Genomic DNA, 22,791 nt, shown 5'->3' on the forward strand with positions numbered 1-22,791 from the left:
GCCCTCCCCTCCTCGCCTCGATGCCCCTGGACGACGCCACGCCTCCCCCCTGCTCTCTCTCACTCGCCCTCGGCTCTTCCCTCCTCTCCCTCGCTCTCTCTCTCACACAGCCGAACACCACCGTCGCCGCCGTTCGCCATAGCAGCCGTCTCCGGCCACCCCTCGCTCCCCCGACTAGCTCAGAAGCTCCGCCACAACCCCCTCTTCCTCCCCACCGCTCCACGGGCCTCCGGAAGCCCTGCATCGCCGCCACGTCGCCGTTCCCCTCTTCGGGCTCCGCCCATCATCGCCGTCGAATTCGCCGTCTCCAGCGCGTCTCCGAGCCCGTTTCGACGCCCACTGCAACCGCGGTGAGCCCCCGAGTCGTTTCCCCCTTCTCTCCTGGTCTCTTTCGACCTCTAGGCCTTAGCCCCACCTTGGCCGAGAGCTCCACGCCGCCGGCGATGTCGCCGTCGTGGCCATGGTCACCGTAGCGGCCAACCGAGCACACTATCGTGCTCCACGCCTCACTAGGAGCACGCAGCACGCACCAACGCCTCCCCAAACACCCTGCAACGCCGACTCCGACCGCACCCGAACTCCGGCGGCCCCAGCCGAGCTCGCCGCCGTCGACTCCGGCCACCCCAGGCCCAGCCACGGCCACCGTTCGACGCGCGGGAGCAAGAGCTCTCCAACGAGCCCAAGAACGGCCTCGCCCGTGCCCTGTAGCGCGATCCCGCATCGCGCCGCCGTCTCGGGCCTCACGGCGTCACGTCGCCGGTGGGTTTGACCCACTTTGACCACGGCAGGACCCCCCTGAGTCCCTGACAGGTGGGCCCAGCCCTGTAGCTAATTAGGATTAGCGCTAACCACTGTTAGTTAACCCCCTGACACTGACCAATGGGCCCCAGCGCCACTAATCCCTAATTAAGATTAATTTAAACCTGTTAAACCCCCCCTGTCACTGACATGTGGCCCCCACACGTCAGGTTTGACCCCAGACAGCCGCAGTTGACCACTGACGTCATGTTGACGTCATGCTGGCGCAATAATTATATTTCTGGATTTAAATTAAATCAGGAAATTCCAGAATATTATTTAAACTTCAAAAATTCATAACTTTTATTCTGTAACTCCAAATTGGACAAGTTATATATGAAAAATGATCAGAAAAATCCAATCTATCCATCTGTACTATTTTCATGCATGATTAAACAAGTTAAATTGATGTTTTAAGCAGAACAAGGAAAAGCACTTTAAAGGCCACGTTTGAGTTTGAAATTTGAATCTATGATTCAAATTTGTTCAAATCCTTCTGGTTTTAGTTGCATTAGCCCAACACACTCATATTGCTATGTTTCATGCATGCATCATATTGTTGCACATTGTTTGGTGATGGTTGTGTATCGGTGTTCTTTGCGGCAGGTTCTGCCTCCGAGGAGTACCGTGATTACCCTAACGAAGAACCGTATCCGTGCATCGAACCATCAGGCAAGCAACCAACCATTTGATCATATCGATACAATCCCATGTTCTCGCTCCTGCTCTCTTTTACTGCATTAAGACAACGCGATTCAAACTGCTGTGTGCTACGGTAGTTGAACCCATTTCCTCTGCATGACCTGTCATTGCCACAGTAACTAGATGAAACCCACTAGCATGTGTAGGAGTTGATTGAGCCCTATGTATGTGTTGTTCCTACCTTGCTATGCCTGCTATGCTTAGAGTCGTGTCAGGTCTGGTTCATCTGGGTGATGGGCTAGAGTGAAATGATTATGTCGGTAATGAGAGTGGTGTGGTGAACACGATTTGGTAAAGGTATCGATGAGAGGCCATGTAGGAGTACATGGTGGGTTGTTTCATTGAAGCCGACCTTAAGCACTGAGATCTGTATGTGTGATTTAAGAATCAGCTACTACCATGCATTGGGCCCGAATCCAATGGACCCTCTCGGCTTCTTATTCACCCTAGTTCTCCGTCCAGGAGTTGCAAGTAGTTTCTGGTGTTTGTAGCCTACTGGAGGCCGTGGACAGCGCTGACCGTAGGGGTGGGCTGTGATGCGGTAGGTACGTGGCACGGTGTACCGAATACCCGTTAGGTATCTCGGGAACCCTGTTCACATCGTTCGGGGCCGTATGGGAAACCTCGGCCGGACTCCCTGCGGATGGAACCTGAATAGGCGATAAACCTGGACTGGAGGCTTAGGTGATTAGGTAGGTCGTGGCCGACACCCACGTTGGGCTTCCGCTTGAAGGTTGCCGAGTACATGTCGTGTAAACGACGGTAAGTGGTGAGAGCGTGTATGAAGAAGTACACCCCTGCAGGGTTAACATGATCTATTCGAATAGCCGCGTCCGCGGTAAAGGACTGCTTGGTTTCCTATACAGTTCATAGACAAGTAAATGGAAACTGGTAAAAGCCTCAAGATAAGTGTGAGTGCCGAGGATGGCTCTTCCGTAGGAAGACGGAGGTGGATCCTCGGTAGTGTATTGAATTGGTGAGTAGTGGACTCGTGTGCGCAAAACCATTTCAAGTTGGAGTATCGTAGGATAGTCTAGCCAAGAGTCAAAGCTGGCTTGCTGCAATAACTCCACCAACCCTTCTTGATACTATGCATGTATGTAGGATCTGATGTAAGTCTTGCTGAGTACCTTTGTACTCATGTTGCTATAATCTACATTTTTACAGAAGACGCTGCAACCCCTTCTGATGGGTTCTATGTAGACGTTGACATCAACGAGTAGGCTAAAGACCCAGGTGGTGACCCTGAGCTTGTGATGGACCACGTAGTATAGCTAGGCTTTCCAAGCCTCTTTTATTTTACTAGTTGTCTGTACTCAGACAAGTTACTTCCGCTGCTGGTTTGTATGACTGTATGACTTGTATGTGGGGTCGTGAGACCCGTACCTTTGTGTATGCTATGTATGGCTCTCTGAGCCTTAAATAAAGTACTTGTGTCGTAGAGTCATGTTGTGATGCTTCGTTGTATTTGCACATATCGAGCATATTGTGTGTATGATTGAAATGCTTGGTATGTGTGGGATCTGACTACCTAGTTGTTTATCTTTAGTAGCCTCTCTTACCGGGAAATGTCTCCTAGTGTTACCGCTGAGCCATGGTAGCTTGCTACTGCTCTGGAACACTTAGGCTGGCCGGCATGTGTCCTTCTTCGTTCCTGTGTCTGTCCCTTCGGGGAAATGTCACGCTTTGAGTACCGGAGTCCTGTTAGCCCGCTACAGCCCGGTTTACCGGAGTCCTGCTAGCCCAGTGCTACAGCCCGGACCCACTTGCTGATGACCGACACGTTCGAAGCTGGGTCATGGATGCCTGTCCCTGTAAGTCTGTGCCACTTTGGGTTTATGACTAGTCATGTCAGCCCGGGCTCTTTATCATATGGATGCTAGCGACACTATCATATACGTGAGCCAAAAGGCGCAAACGGTCCCGGGCAAAGGTAAGGCGACACCCGTGGGGATACCGTGCGTGAGGCCGCAAAGTGATATGAGGTGTTACCGGCTAGATCGATGTGACATCGAGTCGGGGTCCTGACAGTTGCATGGCAATATATCTCGGAATGGCTATGGAAATGCCAAAATAGGTAGGTATGGTGGCTGTTTTGAGGAATATATAAGGAGGTTTATGTGTGATAGAGCGTATCGTATCACGGGTTTTGGATGCACCGGCGAAGTTTGCACCAACTCTCAAGGTGAGAAAGTGCAATGCACGGTACCGAAGAGGCTAGCAATGGTGGAAAGGTAAAAGTGTGTATAATCCATGGACTCAACATTAGTCAAAAGAACTCATATACTTATTGCAAAAATTTAGAAGTCATCAAAAATCAAGCACTACGCGCATTCTCCTAGGGGGATAGATTGGTAGAAAAAGACCATCGCTCATCCCCGACCGCCACTCATAAGGATGCACAAGCCAGGTACACTTCATGTTTCAAATTTGTTACACAACTTTAACTATACGTGCATGCTACGGGATTTGCTAACTTCAACACAAGCATTCTTTAAATTCATAATCACCCAACTAGCATGACTTTAATATCACTACCTCCATATCTCCAAACAATTATCAAGTATCAAATTGATCATAGCATCCAATTCACTTCCTATGATAGTTTTTATTATACCCAACTTGGATGCCCATCATTCTAGGACCAAATTTGTAACCATAGAAAATACCATGCTGTTCTAAAAGACTCTCAAAATAATATAAGTAAAGCATTAGAGACTAACAATTTCTATAAAATCAAGCCACCGCCGTGCTCTAAAAGATATAAGTGAAGCACTAGAGCAAAAACTATCAAGCTCGAAAGATATAAGTGAAGCACATAGCAAATTCTAATAAATTCTAATCAAATAGGCTTCTCACAAAAGGTGTGTACAGAAAGGATGATTGTGGTAAACTAACAAACAAAGACTAATATAATACACGATGCTCCAAGCAAAACACATATCATGTGGCGAATAAAAATATAGCTCCAAGTAAAGTTACCAATGAACGAAGACGAAAGAGGGGATACCTTCCCGGGGCATCCCCAAGCTTAGGCTTTTTGCTATTCTTGAATACCTTGGGGTGCCTTGGGCATCCCCAAGCTTAGGCTGTTGCCACTCTTTATTCCATAGTCCATAAAAGCATTACCCAAAACTTGAAAACTTCACAACACAAAACTCAACAGGAAATCTTATAAGCTCCGTTAGTGAAAGAAAACAAAACCACCACATAAGGTACTATAATGAACTCATTCTTTATTTATTTTGGTGTTAAACCTACTGTATTACAAGTTCTCTATGGTTCATACCTTTACCTACTAGCCATAGATGCATCAAAATAAGTAAACAACACACTAAAAACAGAATCTGTCAAAAACAGAACAGTCTGTAGCAATCTGTAACTAACGCAAACTTCTGGAACTCTAAAAATCCTAAAAAAATAGGACGCATTGGAAAATTTGTTTGTTGATCAGCATAAAAAAGAATCAATGCAAAATCACGTTTCTGTGATTTATTGAATTTTTTCTCGTTAGTGCAAAGTTTCTGTTTTTCAGCAGAATCAAATCAACTATCATCATCCTATAGGTTCTACTTGGCAAAAACACTAATAAAAGATAAAAACACATATAAACATAAAGTAGATGCAAAATTTATTACTAAACAGGAACAAAAACAAAAAACACAAAGAAAATTGGGTTGCCTTCCAACTAGCGCTATCGTTTAACGCCCCTAGCTAGGCATAAAAGCGAAGATAGAACTAAGTAGTTCCATCTTTGATTTTCAGTTTTTTAGCGGAGTCATGTTCGAATCCGGGAGGTTCTTTACGTTTCCCTTCATACTCGGAAATTGTTAGATCTAAAGAATCCAACTGCTTATTGCAAAGAGTAATCAACATATTCATGCGATGAAGATTCCCGCTAACACTTTTATGGGGCTCAAGAGATTTTTGTAAAAAAATTGTAACTTCACAAATCTTTCCAAACACTTGTGTTTCTTATTGGGTAGGATGCGATCCTCCCTTTTGAGGTAGTGTTCCTACTATTCCCTCTATAATTTCATGCGCAATACAAGGATCAATTTCAATAAAATTTCCCTTGGCAATGCAATCCAAGAGTTGTCTATGCGTCATATTCAGCCCAACATAAAAATTGCGAAGAAGAATTCTAAATTTCACCTCTAGGGTGCACTTGTGATAAGATTCCATCATCCTATACCAAGCATCTTTTAAGTTTTCTCCTTGCCTTTGCTTGAAGTGAAGAACTTCAAACTCGGGAGACATAGGAGCAGATAAGGAACTAGCCATAACGACAAGGTAACGAGCAAACGGAAAAAGGCAAGCGAAAGAGAGGAGAAGAAGATTGGGAAAGAGAGGGCGAATAAAACGGCAATGGTGAAGTGGGGAAGAGGAAAACGAGAGGCAAATGGCAAATAATGTAAATGCGAGGGAGATGAGTTTGTGATGGGTACTTGGTATGTCTTGACTTGAGCGAAGACCTCCCCGGCAACGGCGCTAGAAATCCTTCTTGCTACGTCTTGAGCTTGCGTTGGTTTTCCTTGAAGAGGAAAGGGTGATGCAGCAATAGTAGCGTAAGTATTTCCCTCAGTTTTTGAGAACCAAGGTATCAATCTAGTAGGAGGCTCCTCAAAAGTCTCACGCACCTACACAAACAAACAAAGAACTCGCAACCAACGCAATAAAGGGGTTGTCAATCCCTTCATGGCCACTTGCGAAAGTGAGATCTAATAGAGATGGTATGATAAGATAAATATATTTTTGGTATTTTATAATATAGATGCAAATAAAAGTAGATTGGAAGCAAATATGATGACAGATAGACCCGGGAGCCATAGGTTTCACTAGAGGCTTCTCTCAAGATAGCATAAGTATTACAGTGGGTGAACAAATTACTATCGAGCAATTGATAGAAAAGCGAATAATTATGAGATTATCTAGGCATGATCATGTATATAGGCATCATGTCCGCAACAAGTAGACCGACTCCTGCCTGCATCTACTACTATTACTCCACACATCGACCGACTCCTGCCTGCATCTAGAGTATTAAGTTCACAAAGAACAGAGTAACGCATTAAGCAAGATGACATGATGTAGAGGGATAAACTCATGCAATATGATATAAACCCCATATTTTTATCCTCGATGGCAACAATACAATACGTGCCTTGCAACCCTTTCTGTCACTGGGTAAGGACACCGCAAGATTGAACCCAAAGCTAAGCACTTCTCCCATGGCAAGAAAGATCAATCTAGTAGGTCAAACCAAACTGATAGTTCAAAGAGACTTGCAAAGATAACTCAATCATACATAAAAGAATTCAGAGGAGATTCAAATATTTCTCATAGATAAACTTGATCATAAACCCACAATTCATCGGATCTCGACAAACACACCGCAAAAAGAGATTACATCGAATAGATCTCCACAAGAAAGGGGGAGAACATTGTATTGAGATCCAAAAAGAGAGAAGAAGCCATCTAGCTAATAACTATGGACCCGACGGTCTGTGGTAAACTACTCACAACTCATCGGAAGGGCTATGGTGTTGATGTAGAAGCCCTCCGTGGTCGATTCCCCCTCCGGCAGAGCGCCGACAAAGGCTCCAAGATGAGATCTCGCTGATACAGAAGGTTACAACGGTGGAAATTGTGTTTCGGGTGCTCCCTAGATGTTTTTGGGGTATGTAGGCTTATATAGGAGGAAGAAGTACGTCGGTGGCCGCCCGAGGGGCCCACAAGACAGGGGGCGTGCCCTATAGGGGGGCGCCCTACCCTCTCGTGGCCGTCTCGGCTGCTTCTTGACTTGCACTCCAAGTCCCCTGGATCACGTTCGTTCCAAAAATCACGCTTTCGAAGGTTTCATTCCGTTTGGACTCCGTTTGATATTCCTTTTCTTCGAAATACTGAAATAGGCAAAAAAAACAGCAATACGGGTTGGGCCTCCGGTTAGTAGCTAGTCCCAAAAATGATAATAATGTGTAAAATAAAGCCCATAAATATCCAAAAGGGGTAATATAATAGCATGGAACAATCAAAAATTATAGATACGTTGAAGACGTATCACGTTGGTTTTCCCTTGAAGAGGAAAGGATGATGCAGGAAAGTTGCGTAAGTATTTCCCTCAGTTTTTTAGAGACAAGGTATCAATCCAGTAGGAGGCTCCATGCAAAACCATAAATTCAAACCATGTGTAGGGCAATTGCGAATCATTAATTTCATCCTCTCCCAAGATTGTGCAACATGCTCATGATCTAGTTACTTAAAATTCATAAAATCGTTTCTAAGAGAGATGATCTTAGCGGGTGGAAAATACTTAGAGATAAAAACATCTTTGCACTTATTCCATGAATCAATACTATTTTTAGGCAAAGACGAAAAGAAAGTTTTAGCACGATCTAAGTGAAAACGGAAATAACTTCAATTTAACAATATCATTATGCATGTCTTTCTTCTTTTGCATATCAACAAATCAACAAAGTTTTTTAGATGAGTAGCGACATCTTCACTAGGAACGCCGGAGAATTGATCTTTCATAACAAGATTCAACAAAGCAACATTGAGTTCACAAGATTCAACATCATTAAGAGGAGCAACCGGAGTGCTAAGGAAATCATTATTATTGGTATTGGAAAAGTCACACAATTTAGTATTATCTTGAGCCATCGTGACAAGCAATCCAACACACAAGCACACAAGAGGCAAGCGAAAAAGAGGCGAGCGGAAAAGATAGGGCGAATAAAACGGCAAGGGTGAAGTGGGGGAGAGGAAAATGAGAGGCAAATGGCAAATAATATAATGCGAGGGAGATGAGTTTGTGATGGGTACTTGGTATGTCTTGACTTGAGCGAAGACCTCCCCGGCAACGGCGCCAGAAATCCTTCCTATTACCTCTTGAGCACTGCGTTGGTTTTCCCTTGAAGAGGAAAGGGTGATGCAGCAATGTAGCGTAAGTATTTACCTCAGTTTTTGAGAACCGAGGTATCAATCCAGTAGTAGGCTCCACGCAAGTCCCTCTTACCTACACAAATAAACAAGAACCTCGCAACCAACACGATAAAGGGGTTGTCAATCCCTTCACGGTAACTTGCGAAAGTGAGATCTGATAGAGATAATAAGATAAGATAAATATTTTTGGTGTTTTTATGATATAGATTGAAAAGTAAAGATTGCAAAATAAAGTAGATCGGAAACTTATATGATAAAAGATAGACCCAGGGAACATAGATTTCACTAGTGGCTTCTCTCAAGATAGCATAAGTATTACGGTGGGTGAACAAATTACTGTCGAGCAATTGATAGAAAAGTGCATAGTTATGAGAATATCTAGGCATGATCATGTATATAGGCATCACGTCCGTAACAAGTAGACCGACTCCTGCCTGCATCTACTACTATTACTCCACACATCGACCGCTATCCAGCATGCATCTAGAGTATTAAGTTCATAAGAACAGAGTAACGCATTAGGCAAGATGCCATGATGTAGAGGGATAAACTCAAACAATATGACATAAAACCCATCTTTTTATCCTCGATGGCAACAATACAATACGTGCCTTGCTGCCCCTGCTATCACTGGGAAAGGACACCGCAAGATTGAACCCAAAGCTAAGCACTTCTCCCATTGCAAGAAAGATCAATCTAGTAGGCCAAACCAAACTGATAATTCGAAGAGACTTACAAAGGTAACCAATCATACATAAAAAAATTTAGAGGAGATTCAAATATTTCTCATAGATAAACTTGATCATAAACCCACAATTCATCGGATCTCGACAAACACACCACAAAAAGAGTTACATCGAATAGATCTCCAAGAAGATCGAGGAGAACATTGTATTGAGATTCAAAGAGAGAGAAGAAGCCATCTAGCTAATAACTATGGACCCGAAGGTCTGTGGTAAACTACTCACAACTCATCGGAGAGGCTATGGTGTTGATGTAGAAGCCCTCCATGATCAATTGCCCCTCCGGTGGAGCGCCGGTGAAGGCTCCAAGATGGGATCTCACGGATACAGAAGGTTGCGGTGGTGGAAATAGGTTTTCGTGGTGCTCCTGGATGTTTTTGGGGTACATAGATATATATATATATATATATATATATATATATATATATATATATATATATATATATATATATATATATAGGCAAAGGAGGTAGGTCAGGGGAGCCACGAGGGGCCCACGAGGATGGGGGGCACTCCCACCCCCCTAGGGCGTGCCTTGCACCCTCGTGGGCGCCTCGGCTGCTTCTTGACGTCCACTCGAAGTCTCCTGGATTGCGTTTGTTCTAAAAAGAACGCTCCCAAAGGTTTCATTCCGTTTGGACTCCGTTTGATATTCCTCTTCTTCGAAACACTGAAATAGGCAAAAAAAAGAGCAATTCGGGTTGGGCCTCCGGTTAGTAGGTTAGTCCCAAAAATGATATAAAAGTGTAAAGTAAAGCCCATAAACATCCAAAACAGGTAATATAATAGCATGGAACAATAAAAAATTGTAGATGCGTTGGAGACCTATCAAGCATCCCCAAGCTTAATTCCTGCTCGTCCTCGAGTAGGTAAATGATAAAAACAGAATTTTGGATGTGGAATGCTACCTAGCATACTTCTCAATGTAATTTTCTTTATTGTGGCATGAATGTTCAGATCCAAATGATTCAAGGTAAAAGTTCATATTAACATAAAAATAGTAATACTTTAAGCATACTAACAAGTAATCATGTCTTATCAAAATAGCATAGCCAAAGAAAGCTTATCCCTACAAAATCATATAGTTAGGCCATGCTTCATTTTCATCACACAAAATACTCCCATCATGCACAACCCCGGTTTCAGCCAAGCAATTGGTTCGTACTTTTTAACGCGCTTCAGCTTTTTCAACTCTCACGCAATACATGAGCGCAAGCCATGGACATAGCACTATATGTGGAATAGAGTGGTGGTTGTGAAGAGGACAAAAAGGGAGAAGATAGTCTCACATTAACTAGGCGTATCAACGATCTATGGAGATGCCCATTAATAGATATCAATGTGAGTGAGTAGGGATTGCCATACAACAGATGCACTAGAGCTATAAATATATGAAAGCTCAACAAAAGAAACTAAGTGGGTGTGCATCCAACTTGCTTCCTCACGAAGACCTAGGGCATTTTGAGGAAGCCCATCATTGGAATATACAAGCCAAGTTCTATAATAAAAAATTCCCACTAGTATATGAAAGTGACAACATAGGAGACTCTCTATCATGAAGATCATGGTGCTACTTTGAAGCACAAGTGTGGAAAAAAAGATAGTAACATTGTCCCTTCTCTCTTTTTCTCTCATCATTTTTTGTGGGCTTCTTTGGCCTCTTTCTTTATTTGGGCTTCTTTGGCCTCTTTTGTTTTTATAAAGTCCGAAGTATCATCCCGACTTGTGGGGGAATCATAGTCTTCATCATCCTTTCCTCACTTGGGACAATGCTCTAATAATGAGGATCATCACACTTTTATTGATTTACAACTCAAGAATTGCAACTCAATACTTAGAACAAGATATGACACTACGTGAATGCCTCCGGCGGCGTACCGGGATATGCAATGAACCAAGAGTGACATATATGAAAGAATTATGAAGGTGGCTTTGCCACAAATACGATGTCAACTACATGATCATGCAAAAGCATATGACAATGATGGAGCGTGTCATAATAAACGGAACGGTGGAAAGTTGCATGGCAATATATCTCGGAATGGCTATGGAAATGCCATAATAGGTAGGTATGGAGGATGTTTTGAGGAAGGTAAATGGTGGGTGTATGATATCGGCGAAAGTTGTGCGGCATAATAGAGGCTAGAAATAGTGGAAGAGTGAGAGTGCGTATAATCCATGGACTCACATTAGTCATAAAGAACTCATATACTTATTGCAAAAAAATTCACCGCATCAAACATTGGCAGTGATTATTGTTGTACTCATGGCTATAGGCAAAAAAATACACTCGTGTTGCGGACACTGCTCGTCGCTATCATTGGAACCTCTTGCTCTTGTCCATCTTCTAAGGTAAACTAGTCTCGTCTTCCAAATACTATTTTTACTTGTTCCCTTAATTTAAGATAAGTTCATCACCCAAGCCATTCAATAAATCTTTTTTGCTTTGTTTAGTTAAACCTAAACTCAACGGAGCACCATACCGGACAGAAGAGGGGCGACACTGCTCGAGGACTTAATTGGGGAGAATGTAGACAATGTACTTGACCGGTTAATGCCCAAGGATATTGGTTGTTGTCGTGTTGTCAAAACATCCTGGCGTGATGCCACCCCCACGCCTGAATTTATGCTCGAACACCATCACTCGCAACGATCGCTCCCCATCATCAATGGGCAAGGGCGGCCAGCTAGTTTTGTCGTCCTCCATGATGCCGCCACCAACACTTCTAGTAAACAAATCTGGCCATGTCTTCCGGGTGCCAAACAACAATCAGAGAATCGCATCCAAGCTTCCTGTTATGGCTTCCTCATCATCCATCGGAGATCTCAATTCTACATTTGCGACCCACTCATCCACAAGTATGCTCTCTTGCCTAAAGCACAAGTTGGTAAAGCCAACAATAACGTAATCGGTTTCTACCAGGACCAACCAACCGGAGAATACAGGGTTCTTTGGGCTTCATATTCATGGGCACATATATTCATCTTATATCTCCTCACGGTGGGCTCCGACGAGCCAAGGCACATTGAAGTCGGAATACCAACTACACCATTACATGATGTGAAACATATGTTGTTCTATGGGTTGTGGTTTTTGCCTCATTATCCACCACCAATCGACCACCATGGTAGCCTACACTGGTGTCCTTATTCTACCAAGGAAATTATGGGAGACAGTGGAGACATTATTGTGTTTTACACAGAAGTCGAGTCATTCCGGTGGATGCACGGTCCTGCCTAGCCATACTCTAATAGGAGGTTATTCAAACTGAAGATGCTTGCTTTTTGGGCCAGTTTGACTCCTCGTTTCACTATTATGGATGTTTGGGTGATGCCGAATTATGCTGCCGAAACATGGGCTTTCAAGTACCAGATTGATGTGTCAATGGTGGAGAAATCGCGACAACTTTACTTAACTTCTTACAAAAAGAAAAAGAAAACACCACTTCATTCAATAGTGCAATGGTTCAATGATATGGTTGTGCTCAACGAGCGTGAGCTGCTGATCAGGTTTAATTCAAAACATGTGATGCATTGCGACATTGATGGCAACTTCTTAGGTATGGTGAACATAGAAAAGAGTCAATATTGCATGTTGCTCACTCAACACCTCCTCAAAGAGAGACCAATTATGTTCTATGAGATGCAAGAAGAAGACAAGGAGTCTCCATTCTTAGCAGGGTTTGTCTAATATCGAAGACTACTGGTTGGCCTTGCCCTTGGATTCGTATCATGTCTTTCATTCGTTCTCTTCTTGTTTATTATTATATCAGTAATATCAACAGGGCATACGATTTTTGATGGTTGTGGTAAAAACATGATGTGCTTAGTTGGTGCTTATTAAGATGTCAAGCACATACTGCTAATGTTCTGAACCATGGAGTATCTATGTATGGTGTTGTAACTTTCCATTGTTCATGCATTCGCAAAGTTTTACTTCTAATTCACATTGTTAAGAAGAAAGATTGACACTATTAAGATAAGAGATTTGGTATTGCACGTCCTTTGAGTGGATGTATTTTTCTAACAGGGATGCGCCCTGGTATTTTCTTAGAAGCTACCTATTCCATTTTCATTTGTAATGTTTATTCAATATGCAAGTTTGATAGGTTGATCGTGTTGTTCAGAATGGAATTTGGTTTGCCTTAAGTAGTACTCTTATTTTCTAATAGCATGTGCCAAAAACCCCCAAAGAAAAGAAAAAAATGTTTTTGTCTGGAATACTTGCATAGCTGCAGGCATTATTTATGTAAACTAATTAGCACATTATTTTTTTTCTAATTATTACTTAAGTATGTCATCGTATCCAACGAATCCACCTATGTCATGCATCCCTACATCCCATCATTGTTGCCCATCAAATCAAAATCATGCACTTGTGATGCATCATCGTGAGTCTTGCAAAGACACGAAGACACGCTTGCCTCTTGCGCAGCTTGGACATGTGATTTAGTGAAAAAACATCAGCCTTGCTCACAAAATCGCCCCCTTATTGAATTCCCAACCATGGTCGCAATGGTAGGTGTCTACAACATTTCCCTGATGACAAGGAACACATATTGCGATGGAGACACCGGAGGCGGGCAGACAGCAGCCAGATCCTAGTGACAACAGCCTATGTACGTGGTCGCCTCATTGGCAACCTACTAGAATGATCCGTGTAGGTGGCCGCGGCATCTCCTCGACGGCAACCCGTGATGCTACAACCATATATAGCTAGAATTTTTTAGGTGAACTCCTCTTGACGATCGTAATTGCCTTGTTTGACAATACATAGCGAGCTTCACAATGTAACTAATAATCTAGTATGTGTTAATCAATGCTGACGAAGGTATCCCCGGGGTAGGCCCATTACAACGATTCGGTCCAAAAGGCCTAGAAGACCCGAGGCCTTGCTAGCTAGGAAACCCCTTGACTGGGTCGGCACCATGGAAGCCCGTCAGCTGATCTCCTCTCCACAATGCCCACCCGACTAGATCAATCATGGGCAATCAAGACATGCGTTACCAACGACGCCATCAAACTTGAGATATTACTTTGTAGTTATAGCCAGTGGTAATGATTGTCATAATTTCACCATTACTATTGCATGGTCACTCGGTCATTGTACTCACAGCCTGTCCCCACTATAGGATTAATGAGCATTAGAGTGACATACACACAAGCCTAAGATAGATTATGCTAACACAATTGTAATGACATTGTTCATACGAGATAACCATCCAGCAAGATTATTGTGTTATCCCTAGAATAGGGGGCCTGAACCTGGGTAAAACGTCTCTCATGTGAAATCTCATTCCTAGATCATTCATGTACACCTTTCGTATCTAAAATTCCCCAGTCATGAGTATTGCCGTGAAATCCTCACGATAGTTGCCAAATTGAGAAAGTGGGTGTCCAGATGGTAAATTCCTGACATAATGAACTAGTTTTACTTTCCCGTTGGTCAATGTCATTGTTGAAATTGCCGAGTTCTTGTAATTCAATGTGCTTTTTACACTATTCATACCATAGTTTGGGTTAAAAATCTCATGTACGTTGGTGCACGATTCATAATTAACGTAATCTAAGTTATAAATCTGATTAATATTGTTGGCCTTTCATTTTGGTGCATCCGGACCTCCCCTACATCGGACTCCGATACACCTGGCCTGCCCAAAATCGCCGCCCAAAGCTCATGCATTTGGACAACCTCAAAACTGTTTCTTTGCTGATTACCCCGATTTTGCCATTTCCCATTTCCTCCGCCGGATTGGCGCCACCACCCCACCATTCCTTCCCATTCCGCCTTCCACTGCTGCGATGGGACCAAAACATGAGGACCCAACAAAGACGATCGTCCCTGGAGCAGGAGATCCCGACCATGGTGTGGCTGCCCGCAAGGCCGCATCCGCAGAATGCAACCCCTGCAGCCACAAGATGAAGAGGGAGGACCTCATCCACTAATGCATGCCACCACCCAGGTGTTGCTCATTCAACCATTACAGTGGATATCCTAATTTAATCCACCCTACTAGTTTGCCTCCCCAAAGCTCCTGCGGCAGAAATTGCCGCAACAATATGTATCCACCTTCACTTTCAGCCATGGAGTGACATCATCATCGACCTCAACATTGACTATGGCTTCACAGGGTCGCGGTCTCCTTGCTGGCACTAAAGATCGTTCCTTTTGTATCTTAAGTAATGGTTATTCCGATAGAAGAAACCTTTAGATGCCTTAAACTATCTGTACAATTAAAAGGCTAATTAGTTTTATGAAAGATTGGATTTTCATCTGCTGCAACTTTCCGTCGATAGCGCTATGTGTCTGTGTTTGCTGCTAGGACCCGTGGACTGTTTTTTCCTACTGTGTGAATTCATGTTCATGTTTGTTATTTACTAAGAGAGAAAGACATGACTACGAGTTCCGGAAACCATTTATAATGAACTTTGAATAAAATGAGCATCTGTGATTCTAACAAGAATCCATCTACACATACTACTTGTTTTTTATAGAATTTTCTTGTTCTCCGGAGAATCTCTTCCTCTTTGAGGAATCAAATTTTGTTGGTTTGCTCACGCCTTGTTGCTCTATTCGTGTTCGTGCTGCAGGCAGACCCCTGGATACAGGAGGTGTTGGAGATGCAGCATCGAAATCTTGGGTCCAGGGCCACAAGGAGGTTAGGATTTCTTTCTATATATGATTCACTATTATGCAGCTGGTTGTGTTGGCAATGAACTGGTAGCCCTGTAGATACCACTAGTTGAATGTTTCCAAGCAAATAACTAGAATTTGTTCTGGTGCCTACATAGAAGAAGTATCAGGTGAAAATAGGTTTTCGGTGAAAATTTCAAAATTCTCACGTGGTCCATCAGATCTATAACGAAGGGTGATCAAAGCTGGGATCTCTCATGGTCCACTTAAACACAATTAGCAGAAACCCCCTGACTTGTCCACCATCAAGGAGGAAAAATCCTGAGTGAGCCTATGATAGGTTCACGTTTCAATCTTATACGTCGCCATGGAGGATCACGTTTCGGCGTCCATAAGCCCTTGCCTTCCAACGACAGTGATGGCCCCTCCGTTGGCAGCAACAGGCCCTCCGTCCGCTATGCCTCATCCTCTGCCGGTGGCGACTCGAGCCATGCCCTTCCTCCGATGGTAGCGATGGGCCCTCCGATGGCAACGACAGGCCCTCCGTCCGCTATGGCTCATCCTCTGCCGGTGGCGACTCGAGCCATGCTCTTCCCTCCGCAGCCGTATGTGAAAGGGCTTCCATTGGCTGCTCACCCTTTGCCGGTTGCGTCTCAATCTTTAGAGTACTCAACACGACTGCCACCTCTATGTCCCCTGACATGCCTTGGGTTCTTCCTAGCCATGTAGAGGTAAGCTGCTACACGAGCATAAACCATAGATCAATCACTAGGCAATGTTCATCATCTCGTGCTCTCAAGTTATGGCGCATTAGGAAAAATAGGCTGATACTTACTAGTAATTGGGTGGCTTTTAGGGGATGTGAGTGGATGACGGGCTTCCGTTTCCATGTTTGTGAACTGACCCGGATAACTTCATAGGACAAATAATGTGTCCATTTTAGGAATGAAGTTGGAGATGCCCTTACCACTTACCACCATACAAACTATAGAAACTACAGTTTAATATCACAAGACTTAGAGCAACTCCAATAGATCCCTATTCATAAATAGACTACCGTTTACCAGAAGTAGAGGCAAAAATGTAGCACATAAGTTGGAAGGAAAGCGCAGGAGAGGCGGGAGTTTTTTTTTTCATGGCCAGGATTGTCGAATGCGTGCGTCATATCGGTTCGGACGCTCGTAACCCAAGGACATTTGAACCGCCGAGCGGACGGATACAGGACCGCGTCGGATGTCCAAACTCGTCCAGATGGGTCTCCATGTTGGATGCCTTTAGCATGTATAGATGTAGATATATTTCTTAATTTTAATTATAATTTTACTGTACAGTGTAAGAAGAACGTATACTTCCTATAAAAAAAAGTAAAAATAGATGTGTATGCTGGGACGTAACGTAGGCGGCTGCTGCTGCTCCGAGTCGGAATTCGAATTTGAATTGGTTTGGTGGGACCGGGGCATGCTAACCGCCAATCGGAAACGAAGTCCCGTGTATATAGGCAGAGGCGTCGATGCACAAAGGCACAAAGCAAGCTCAGGTCTCGTCCACGATCAGGAAGCTGGTACGTGCAACTCTGCCGATATGGATCGATCAAGGTTGGACATGGACACGGAGGGGCAGCGGTTGCAACGACATCCCTTGTTTTCGCGGCTCAAGTGCGGCGAGGAGGAGACGCTAGCACCGAGGAGCACCGACCAGCGCCTCTTCGTCACCGACGTCTGCCTCGTCCGCCCGGGGAGTGCAGCCAGCGGCCAGAGCGTCGTGGCCGCCTGCGTCGAGATCGGCACTCGGAACCTCATTCTCGGGACGCTGTCGGCGGAGAGCCCTTGCGTGAAGCTGCAGACGCCGTTGGAGCTGGACAAGGAGTTCTGCTTTTACGTGGTACGTCTGGAAGACGGCTACGCCGCCGACGATGACGCCGACTGCAACGTGGACGCTGATGCAGCAGTCGTCGAGTTCCAGGGTTTCGCTCTCGCTCTGCCGTCTCTCCACACGGAGGAGAAAGACGATGACGACCACAAGGAGAGGCAGGAGACTGACGGCGAGATTGACCTAGACGTGGCCAGGGCGAGCAGTGCCGGCGGCAACTGCAAGGACGTTCGACAGGTTGTAGCTAGAGGAATCTTTGGGATTTTTATGTTTGTTTCTATGCTGGCATCGATGATGTAATCTCGAATTCGTTTATGGATGAACTGCATGGTACGTCTATATTTGACGAGTCATGCATCTTCGACGCAGGCCCTCTAAACGCATGCAATTTTTCAATCAGTTGTGCCACGGTCGAGCGTTTTCGTCCAATCAAATCAAACAGTCTAGACGCAATTTGTCATTAACGGGGTCCTGTATTTGCCTCTGTTTTTCGCAAATTAGAAGCAAACCAGGGACATTGTGGGAGTCCGGACCTCAGCCCGCATATTTGGAGCGATACATATTGTTTCCACGCCAAAACCCGCGCTCTCCCACCCTCTCCGCTCCAATCATTTCCGCGCCAAGTTGAAGTAAGAAGGGGTGCCGGTCAAGATGACGGAGAGGTTTGAGAACATCTTAAAAAAGAAGGAGGCATATGTCAAGCACTATGACGTGTAAGGAGAAAAGAATGTGGAGAGGTTCAACATCTTGATGGCGACGTCCGAGAAGAAGATCAACCTCGAAGAGAAGAAGGTTGAGCTCACGGCTGCTTCAGAGGATACCAAGCTGGTGACCATGAGGAGTGGACGTGTTTGATCTCGATGCAGATGATCGTGCGCTTTGTCCATGTTAGGATGTTGAAGCATTTGGCGCCCGCGATGGAGATGTCCTAGAAGGAGGCGGATAGTGAGGACGCGGATGAGGCGGATGATGAGAAGTAAGAGGTGGCAGAGTGAGCGAAGAGGCTCGGTTAGCAGGTCTAGGGGGCAAAAATGTCATTTTTTGCATGGACTGCCGAAGTGGTTCTTTTGTGACCGGCACATGTAAAAACTATAAACATCCGCCTCTTTTGGTTGTGATTGAGTGCTATGGATACCGCATTGTTGCTCATATTGCTATGCATTTAAAATGAAGGATAGCCCAACCGGGCGGTGTTTACGGGATGTGATTGGATGACCGGCTCCTGTATCCATGTTCGTTGACTGATCCGGACAAGTCCGTGGAACAAATAGTGTGTCCATTTTAGGAACGACGTTGGAGATGCCCTTACCACTTACCACCATACAAACTACACAAACCATGGTCTAAGATCACAAGACTTAGAGCAACTCTAATAGCTTCCTTATTTGTAGAATAAACTACCGTTTATGAAAAGTAGAGGAAAAAATAGCCCTCCAACAGCCCTCGTAAACCCAGAAGTTTCTGAAAAGTTTCTTTTACACGATCCAGTATAATTGCCTCAACTCCCCTGCATTTACGGGAAGATGACTTTCTTGTATAATTTTGACAGCCTGAAACCGCCAGAACTTTATAGTTTGGGTACCCTCGTGCCACCGCCATGGTCCCGCGCCGCCACTCCACCAGCACCACCGTAGCCGCGCCACCACCACCATTGCTTGGAGTTTCACGTCACGACACCGGAGAGGAGCTCAGAAGTGAGGTGCCTCATGTGCTGCACCCTGGCCATGCCGACCACCGCTGATGGCGTCGCCCGTCGGCGAGCCTCCCCACCATCACACACTACTAGGAAAAGGCCTACTAATGGCGCACCGGTTTTGCCTACTAATAGCGCACTATCGGTGCGTCATTAGTAGCACGCCACTAGTATTTTTTACTAATGGCGCACCACTGGTGCGCCCCATGGAGTGCGCCATTAGTTTTGCCCACAGTGCGCCACTAGAGTCTGCTATACTAATGGCGCACCACATGGTAGTGCGCCATTAGTAACAATTTTTTTAAAAAAAAAATTCTTATTCTCAGGTCACTATTTCACATATGAGATATCCAACACATATATATACAACAAGCATCCATATAACAATCATAACCAACACACAAGTTCCATCATATATACATACATAGCCAACACATAGTTCCATCGTTACATATTACAAAAGTTTCACATTGTTCATCCAACACCGTTATCCATCAATTCACAAAAGTTTCACATTGATACAAAATAAAAACACAAATGGAAAAAAAGCACTCCATCGATCCATGCAAGCTTCCGTGAATTAAATCAAATCTGCAAAATGATAAACAAGAAGTTAGAAGAAGAAGAAGAAGAAGAAGAAGAAGACTAGAAGAATACTAGAAGAAGAAGAACACTAGAAGAAGAATAAGAAGAATTTTCGTAAAGAAGAAGAATAAGAAGAAGACTATAAGCTTATTATGTAAACTTGATCATTTTGTGCTAACATAAGTTATTTTGGAGCTAACCTATAGGAAACTAAGCATATAAGCTCTAAGTTAGCATATTAGAGCCAACTTAGGTAAAATGAAGCTAACCTATAGAAAATTAAGCATATTAGAGATAACATAGGTAACTAAGTATATATATCATTTTGGAGATCTGACTTACCTGATAAAATTCAGTTCTCATGCATTGTTCTTCTCCTTCTCCTTCCTCAGCCTGATGCGTCAAGAGCGGCGAGGCGGTGGAGGCAGTGGAGGCAGTGGGATGTAGTCTTCTACCACAATTGGCGTGGTCATGTCGCCCAGCTGTGGGATCGCCGGCGCCACCACCGATGTGTGGTCATTGTCAGGCACCACCACAATCGCGAGGCCACCTTCAGGCACGACCATTGCTAGGTCATCCTCAGCCACCTCCATCTCTTGCCCATGGTCAGCCACCACCATCTCTTGCCCATGGTCAGCCACCACCATCTCTTGCCCTTGGTCAGCCACCACCAGCGCTAGGTCATCCTCAGCCTGATGCCCATCGTCATCCTGCAGCTCCTCATCCCCACTCAGCTGCTCTTCTCCCGCACTCCAGTCCGGATCATCCTTCTTGTTGTCTATGCTGCTGCCAGAATCGTTGCTTCTTTCGCTATAGCCAGAATCGTTGCTGCTTTCGCTACAGCCATAGTCGCTGCTGCTTTGGCTGTAGCCAGTGTCGCTGCTGCTGCTCCCATTACCTGTCCAAATGCAACAATGACCGTTAACAATCGATGTGAGACAAAGCCAAATGTAGAGGAATAAGAAGAGGCAGAACGCACCGGCATCATCATCGTCAGCGTAGCGCATGCGACACATAGTCACGTTGAACACCTTCACGATGAGCATGGTGGCATCGTTGTCATACCTGAAGAGAAGGAAGTACCCCAGCCGCAGGTCGTAGGCACGGTAGAACTTCTCCCACCCACGAGACAAGTACATGTGGCCCTCCTTGATCACCAACTCCACATCCCACTGCCTGCGAAACCCGCTGCCGGCCTGTCGCAGCTTCACATTATTTGGCGGATCTTCACCCATCAGCATGTTCATAAAACTGTCAGGCAGCCTCTGCAGTTTGGGACAATGAGTGATGTAGCAAACAACAAATATCATAATAAGATGGGTGAAGGGGAGATCTCTCGGTTTATATACCTGCGTCATGGATGATACTGAAGTCTCAAGTATGATAGTGAAGAACTCGGAAGCATCCAACTCGTACTGCGGTGTCGCAGAGCGGCGGTGGCTGCTTCCCGCCATCTCTGATAAGCAGCAGAAGAGACCAATTAGTACCCTTACAACAGATCATAAAACATGCATTAGTCGCAAGTACTCCATATGTCCTATTTTTAGCAAAGTCATGCTAAAATTCACGGAAAATTTCAGCATGACTTTTTGCTGAAAATAGGACATATGGAGTGCCCGAATTTGCCGGAACGGAAGTTAATCGACATTCCGGCAAACTCAACGGCCTCTCGGCAAACTCAAGTTAAACGACATCACAATAAAGCAACACCCTGCACTGGCCTAAAAACAAGTGAAATTTCTGTTGGGGAACGTAGTAATTTCAAAAAAATTCCTACGTACACGCAAGATCATGGTGATGGAATAGCAACGAGAGGGGAGAGTGTCCGTCCAAGTACCCTCGTAGACCGTAAGCGGAAGCGTTATGACAACGCGGTTGAAGCAGTCGTACGTCTTCACGATCCGACCGATCCAAGCACCGAACGTACGGCACCTCCGAGTTCAGCACACGTTCAGCTCGATGACGATCCCCGGGCTCCGATCCAGCAAAGCTTCGGGGATGAGTTCCGTCAGCACGACGGCGTGGTGACGATGATGATGCTATACCGGCGCAGGGCTTCGCCTAAACTCCGCGACGATATGACCGAGGTGGCATATGGTGGAGGGGGGCACCGCACACGGCTAAGGAACGATCTGTAGGTCAACTTGTGTGTTCTGGGGTGCCCCCTGCCCCCGTATATAAAGGAGGGAGGGGAAGGTGCGGCCTGCCCCCTTGGGGTGCGCCTGGAGGAGTCCTACTCCCACCGGGAGTAGGACTCCCCCCTCTTGCCTTGGTGGAGAAGGAAAGGGGGGAGGGGAAAGAGGAAAGGGGGGCGCCCCCCCCCTTCCTTGTCCTATTCGGACTGGGGGGGAGGGGGCGCGCGGCCTGCCCTGGCCGGCCCTCCTCTTCTCCCTCATGGCCCACTACGGCCCATTAATCCCTGGGAGGGTTCCGGTAACCACCCGGTGTTCCGGTAAAATCCTGATTTCACCCGGAACCTTTCCGATGTCCAAACATAGGCTTCCAATATATCAATCTTTATGTCTCGACCATTTCGAGACTCCTCGTCATGTCCGTGATCACATCCGGGACTCCAAACAAACTTCGGTACATCAAAACTTATAAACTCATAATAAAACTGTCATCGTAACGTTAAGCGTGCGGACCCTACGGGTTCGAGAACTATGTAGACATGACCTAGAACCATTCTCGGTCAATAACCAATAGCGGGACCTGGATGCCCATATTGGTTCCTACATATTCTACGAAGATCTTTATCGGTCAAACCGCATAACAACATACGTTGTTCCCTTTGTCATCGGTATGTTACTTGCCCGAGATTT

Source organism: Triticum dicoccoides, chromosome 7B (genome assembly GCF_002162155.2).
Source record: "Triticum dicoccoides isolate Atlit2015 ecotype Zavitan chromosome 7B, WEW_v2.0, whole genome shotgun sequence".
Taxonomy (NCBI): Eukaryota; Viridiplantae; Streptophyta; class Magnoliopsida; order Poales; family Poaceae; genus Triticum; species Triticum dicoccoides.